This window comes from Telopea speciosissima, chromosome 11, assembly GCF_018873765.1.
Source record: "Telopea speciosissima isolate NSW1024214 ecotype Mountain lineage chromosome 11, Tspe_v1, whole genome shotgun sequence".
In the NCBI taxonomy this organism is placed as follows: Eukaryota; Viridiplantae; Streptophyta; class Magnoliopsida; order Proteales; family Proteaceae; genus Telopea; species Telopea speciosissima.
In genome coordinates this window covers 40,495,731-40,503,234 of record NC_057926.1, presented here as the reverse complement: position 1 = coordinate 40,503,234, position 7,504 = coordinate 40,495,731, and the positions used below count along the sequence as shown (strand labels likewise).

Here is a 7,504-nt window from a genome sequence, read left to right as displayed (position 1 = left end):
TATTATGGCTAATCTTGTGTGGAAACTCTTATTGTATAAGACAAACAATCATAATATAATCAAACAATCAAAACCATGATCAAATATACACAATATTTAATTAATGTAAATTTAAACAAATTCACAACAATCCTTGATGTTTCCCCTTAAGGTTATTTATGACAACACAATGCATGCTTATTTAAAACATGAACCATAATATTAAAGCAAACAATAGTAGCAATGTGTTCTAAATAAGAATTATAACTTCAACTATATCTCTATCCTTTGGGATAAGAATTCACAAGTCCTCTTATTTCGTTGCATTAACTGTATCTGTTCATTCCTACCCTGCACTACTGGACCCCCATTGGTTAAGTTGGGGTAAGAATAACTATCGTGTTACGATCACAGGCCGGGCCGACCCTCCTTGATTCTAATATAGTTTGAGAGGGAAAAGTCTCATCCGTTTCAGAAGTTGCAGATAAATGGAAGGCCGCTTAACTACCAAAAACTACGAAGGCATGATATACTAAAAAAATGAATGGGTAAGCCCGGTGGTTCAAGTTGAGCCAAGTTTGATACTACCCTATTACGTAAAGGAGGGACTGGTTCAAGATCGTAATCTACAGGATCAACAGAAGCTTCTCTTGGTCGGCCTTACTCAAATAAGGGCGAAATGGGGTTCTTTGTTTACCAGGGAAACTCCATTGGTAGGCCTACTTGGATATAGGCTAAGAGAACACCAACTTTCAGAAATTCAATCACCATTGAGAAAAAGAACCCCTAAGTCAATGTCCATTTTTATTTCCTTGCATTAACTGTGAAGAGAACACCAACTGTCAAAAATTCAATCACCTTTGGGCAAAAGAACCCCTATGTTAATGTCTTTTCTTATACATGTGCATACACCACAAACTTTATGACATCACCTTTGGAAAAATGTTATCTTTACTGTAACAAGAGCACCAACTTCCGGAAATTCAATCACCTTTGGGTAAAAGAACCCCTAAGTTAATGTCTCTTCTTTTTTATTTATTTTAATATTAGAAGCCGTGACAAGCAACAATCAGCCAGCTTGTCGCTGATGATATCATCACCAAAATCAACCCTGCCTTAGACTTACATTATCGGCCATTAGGGGTGAAACAAGGCCGGGTTGGGCCGGGTTTTTAAAACCCTAGCCCAACCCTGAGTCCTCTAATTAGCTCAACCCAATCCCAACTCAGCCCAAACCCAACCTTGTAGGGCTTAGCTAGCCAGCCCAGCCTGACCCTGATTGACCCTGATCCGACTGGGTAGGGCCGGGTTGGCCCTGATTGACATTGATTTTTTCTAGGGACTGGTTGCCCTTGACTTGCCCTGCTTTTGTGCCATTTACATCGTCCTATGCATTAAAAAAATGAGATATATGTGATTGGGTATTGGTTTGTTTCATACTCAATAGACTATCAGACTTTTCTCTGGGTTAAAAAACTTAGCCCAATCTTAAAATTGTAAATATTTTCATTTAATAGATAATTAGCCTTTTTTTTTTTGTAATTAATAGATAATTTTTTTTTTGGTATGAAAAAACTAATAGATAATTAGATACTAAAAAAAAAATGCAAAATGTAAACAATAATTTATAAAGCATAACCTAACACAAGGTTGGGCCGGGCTGGGCTTAGCTCGAGGCCTCACCCTAGCCCAACCCGACCTTGACCCAAGGCCTGAAAATTTCAACCCTAACCCACCCTCAGGGTTGAAAAATCCAATCCGGGCCATTAGCCATACCATGTTAAGTGATGACGTGGGTGCTAAAGTGGACATGAAATGTCTGTTTTACCCTTAGATACCCACTAACCTAAGCAGTGGGTGACGAGATTCCCCCTTCTTCCATCGTCCTTCTCAAATCTCTTCACTTGTTCTTCCGCTCTTGAGGTTTCTCTTTCGTGTGCAAGAGTTTCGTCTTCTTTGGGCATAGAACCTCGACTCCTTCTCCACCCACTTCAATTCCACCACCACCAATTCAATTTACGACATGTTTGAGTATTTTAATCAATATCTCTGTCTCTTCTGTCTATCTATTTCATACTAGCTCTGATGGCTTTGAGGTAGGGGTGTCAATTCCAGGCCCGGCACGGCAGCCCCAATCGAACTCTCCCGGTTAAAGCCCGGTCGGCCCGATTTCTAAACGTGTCGGGCTTAGGTCGACACTATTAGTAATCGGGTAGGCCCGGTGTGGGGTCCTAGCCCGTCGGGCGCCTGATCGGACCGACCGATTCTAGGCCTAACCTAGACTGATCGATTGTAGCCTGACGCTTTAATTTATAAACTTCCCCTCCCCTTCCCTCCAAATTTCTTGTTTTTGTTTGTTTATTTGTTGGTCTTTGACATTTATTGGTTAGATACACTAACATAGGTGAAATAAGGCTTAGTTTTTAGTTTTTAGATCGTACTTGTTAGATGTACTTCTATTCGGTGTTGTGCTGCAATTTTTTTTCCCCCTCTACCTACTTTGTTAGATGTGCCTTCTATTCGGTGTTGTGCTGCTATTTTTCCCCCTCTACTTACTTTGTTAGATGTGCTTCTATTTGGTGTTGTACTACTAGTTTAGTTGGGATAAGCTTTATTTGAGGTGTACCGTAACTGCCCAATGGTGTGATGGTTTGAATTTAAAATTTTGGTTGCATGTCAATTAGTAAATCCACACCATTTAGAGACCGTTTAGAGTTAAACGGCACATTAGCCCATTTTGGACCCGGTTTAGGTTCGTTTAGCCCGAATAAGGCTGCCCCGATTAAAGAACGAACACCGACCCACCGAAATGAAACTGTACCATGCCCGCCCAAAGCAAGCCCGAATGCCTAAACGATCAGACACGGTGCAGCCTGTAAAATTGGTGAGGCCCGGCTAGGCTCGACCGAGATTGACCGAGCCCGACCGGTTGACACCCCTACTTTGAGGTATTATTTTATTCAAGCTTTTAGTTTATATTTGTAATGTGGTTTTCTTATTATATTCATTCATTTAAATGGGGTCCATAGATTTTTGGCATCTTTTTTTTTTTTTTTTCTTTTCTGTTATCTCACTTCTGGATTTTTATATGATTCTTTAAGGTGAGCGTTTCTCCGAACTTTTCTCTGTTTGATTTTATTGTAACTGTCTACACAGTGTTTAAATTGAGCTTATAATGGTGGTGGATTGATCATTGATGCTTGGGTGAGACAACTTGAGGAGGGTTTGAGAGGGTTATGGCGTCCTGGAGTTGTGGTTGTTGATAATGACTTATACGGCTATTTTCAATACGATGAACTCCTGTGTGATACAGGTGACTTAAAGCTTGTTGAGGAGACATCTATTAGCAAGGCAGTGGATGGCCTCTGTCATCGCCATTGTCGGGTCCTTTCTATATACCATGGGCGTATCCGACCCCTACCTTCCCCTTCTGATACTTACAGACCCAATTTCATTTATGGACAATGTGTTGATGCATTCTATGAAGACACATGATGGGAAGAGATGGTGGTCAACAGGGAGGAAGGTGCAGAGGAGTGATCTGAGTTTTTTCATGATGAGGGTGATGAGCTCAAAGTCAATGCGAGGGATTTGCGGGTGAGCAGTGTGTGGGACAAGTTCTTGGGTGTTTGGGTTTTAGTGGAATTGGTGGAAAGTTTGACATTGATGGGCCTTCATCTTCCTTTTTGAAGAAGGTTTAATTCCATTTATGGTTTAATGTTCGGTTTGTGAAAAAGATTTCGGAGTAGACTTCTGGCGTTCGAAATTTGTGAGGTAAGTATCTAATAAAGATCTTCTTATAAATTGCAGTTGGATATAGTTGGCATACCATTGGGCATCATAATTTTTTGGGAGAGCTTCGTCCTCTTTGGGCATGTTTGAGTTAGTGGTGATGGTGAAATCGAAATGGGTGGAGAAGGATTTGGGACTCCATGCCCAAAGAGGATGATGCTCTAGCACGCGAAAGAACAAGGGAAGAGATTTGGAAGAAAGATGGCAGAACGAGGAATCTCTTCACCCATTGCTTAAGTTAGTGGGTATCTAAGGGTAAAAATATACTTTTATATCCACTTTAAACCTCGCGTCATCACTTAACGTGGTATGGCTAACGAACTGTAAGTTTTGCATGTTTGGAAAAGTTCAAGGGATGTACACGTTCGATTTTTGAAACTTCGAGTCAAATTGTATTTAAGGCAAAGTACAGGAGGAGTATGCGTAATTTTTTCTTTTTATTTTTAACAGTCAAAACAAAACTCGATCATAACATAACCATACAAACAATTAAATCGATCCAACCCATGAATGGGTTGCTCTGATACCAATTGTAAGACATACTTAGGGTTTCACATCAAACTCTAATTGAATCCCATACAAATATCAAGAATACGATTTAAACAAATATGGGAGAAACGGTATATGTACCTTACACCAAAGTATGTTGGGGATGATTTCGATGTTATTCTTCACCATCTTCTCTTCTCTGGTTCTGGATCTTCAACAATACCTTAGACCTCATTTTTATCTCTCTTTTGTGGTAAAGTGGAGAAGAATAGACTGAGGATTGTGGGGATCTAAAACATAGTATATATAATACAATCCTAACCTTAAACCCTAAACCACAATGGGTTAAGCCAACATAGCCCTAAACTGAAGAGTGAACCGGTCTGTGCAACTTGATTCTCACCAACTAATCAACCTAAATAAGAATTATGTGAATCACTACAAAAGGTTGCTCCATCGTGGCTTGGTGATCGTGGATTCGAATAAAGAAACAACTTCCCTACAAAACAGGAGTAAGACAACATACATTATGACCCTCCCCAAACCCCGTAATGGCAGGAGTATCAGAGGTACACCATCTTGACTACATAATATAAGACATACAAGCCAACAATAACATTGAGAGTCCTGATTATGTGAATCGCTACGTAAGGTTGCTCTGTTGTGACCTAGTGATCGTGGATTCGAATAAAGAAACAATTTCTCTACAAAACAGGAGTAAGACAACATACATTATGACTCTCCCTAAACCCCGCAATGGCAGGAGTATCGAAGGTACACCATCTTGACTACTTAATATAAGACATAAAAGCCAATAATAACATTGAGGGTCTTCTACCAAAAAAAAAACACTGAGAGTCGTGAGGATACAAAATGTCACACAAAGAAACAATTAGGTCTAGGCTGTGAAAATTAATAAATCATGATTAAAAGAATTTTATCCTCTCAATTGTGCGGTGCATTGCCCAATGCACCTTCAAAATGTATTGGATAGTGCATCGCACTTGGGACTTGATATTTATCCTCCAAGTGCGGTGGCCACTGGCTACTGTCCAATGCACTCTAAAGGTACCCTGTCAGTGCACCGCACTTTAGAGGATGAACATCCTTTAAAGCCACTAGTAGTCTGGTATTGGTACTGGTACTAGCAGTGGCACTAGTGGGGATTAGTTGTTAGAATTTTTTTCTTGTCCTGTTCCTTGCCCGGTACAGTGGTCCAGTTCTTCTTATAGGGAGGCAGAAATGACGTTTTAACCTCCCTCGGACAGTGTGTTCGGGCAGGGGGTTAGGTCGTCATTTCCCACCCCCTATGAGAGGAACTGGACCACTGTATCGGCAAGGAACAAGAGACGATAATGATCCTCAGTTGTAACCGTTTAAGGATTAGGCTCTCAATGCCCACCAGTGGTTCCAACCCATCCACCCATTCACGATAAATCAAGAATATATAACGACGACCCACTCTCTCTCTCATTGTCTATATTTGTTTCCACTTTGAGCCAACCAAGCTGATATACCAGAGAGAAAAAGATAATATGGCTCTCAGAATGTGGGCTTCTTCAACAGCTAATGCACTTTGAATCTCTTGCGGCACCAAGGCCCCTCTCTCAAGATGCTTCTCTTTTGATATTGTATTCTTTCTTTGAACTCCTAATTAACTGTTTGGCTTCTGTGTGTGTGTGTGCGTGTGTGTATGTGTGCGTGTGTGCCTCCAAAGTTACAGAACAAACTACAATAAGGACCTCTGCTTCCAACTCTATTTCATCAAATGGGTCTTCTAAGATTTTGAGTTACTTCATTTAGTTCATTCACCTGATTTTGGGCTGTTTTGTTTCAATTTTTGACCTTAATAAGGGCAAAGATATGTTGTTGGTGAAGCCTGATTTGGTTCAGAAAGTGCGGTTGAGACCTTCGGAGGGCTGTTTTGGCATCGAATCAACCTCGGAATGCCAAAAAAGGCGGGGCTCCATGCCCAAGGCTTGGAGTTGTGTTGGGCTTGTCCAGATCTTCGAAATGAGTATTTTTGAGCCATATGTTATGTTTTGGTCTGGCCCTGTTTTTTGGCAATTTTGAGTCAGGGGCACTTTTGTACTTTCTGGGGTTAGGGCTTCCTTATATATAATGTATCTCTTTGAGATATGGTTATGAGGGTTTGTAACATTTCAAGAGAAAAATAGTGAAACCCGTTCTACTGCTCAGCCGTGAATGTAGCTTCCATCACGTAAATCTCAGTGTTGTGCTTGTGTGCTCTCTAGCTCTATTTTCGTTTTTCTATTGCAAATCGCCATTCTCGACGTTGTTTTCTTAACAAGATAGAGTTGGAAGATACTTAAGAAATTTGGCGATAGTGAATTTATTTGAAGTTTGGTATATTCGCAGTTTTGGATGGATTGAAATATGCCACCTCCCATGAATGGGTGAAGCATGAAGGCCTAGTGGCTACAGTTGGCATCACCGATTATGCTCAGGTTATTATTTTCTCTAGCTCCACATAGTGACCTTCACGGGTCTGTAGATATCCATTATACCTTTTCAGAACCCCAGATCTTTTGCTTGCATGCTAAATGAGTTTCATTTTTTCTCACTATAGCTTGTTTTTCTTAAATTATAATTGTAGCAGTGCCTATTTCCATGACTATGTATTGATTCTGTTCATAACATCTTCTAGCAAGGACACATGTTTAGTTTCTAGAGGTGGAATAGATAAGGACCTGATTTCCATTTGTTGATGGGTCTATGGGAAGGAATGAATAGACAACTTCAATCTAAGAGATTAAGTTAGACCAATTTTGGTTAAAGATCATAAAATGGTTGAAACTTTACGGTTTGCCCCATGGAAGGGGTGGAGGCTTATTGAACTTCTTCAATTCAAGATGCTGTGGGCACAAGGAATGGGGATGGGGGAGGGGAGCATTGAGCATGGTACAAGCTAAACACATTTTGTCCTGGAAACTATGATACAGAGCTAGATGGCAACTAGTATTATTTATTTAATCACCTGAAATAGCCATTTTCTTTTATAAAGGGCATACCCAATCCACGAGGCTCCCACCACTGGCGGGTCTGGGGAGGGTCATAATGTACACAGCCTTACCCCTGCTTTCGCAGAGACTTGAACCCGTGGGTCACAATGGGCAACCCTACCATTGCACCAAGGCCCACCCTCTTAGCCATTTTCTTTTATGGAAAATAAATTAGTTATTGGTACTACATGTTGATGTTTTGCTTTGCCCAAATCATATAT

The 7,504-nt window shown here is 40.6% G+C and overlaps 1 long non-coding RNA gene across 1 annotated transcript; it reads left to right on the top strand.

Annotated features, from left to right (window-relative positions):
• The first annotated feature begins 5,674 nt into the window (after positions 1–5,674).
• On the top strand, positions 5,675–6,723 carry LOC122645733. The gene is made up of 3 exons (XR_006330508.1): positions 5,675–5,939; positions 5,978–6,128; positions 6,609–6,723. It is a non-coding gene; the product is annotated as an uncharacterized LOC122645733 (long non-coding RNA).
• The last annotated feature ends 781 nt before the right edge of the window (positions 6,724–7,504 follow it).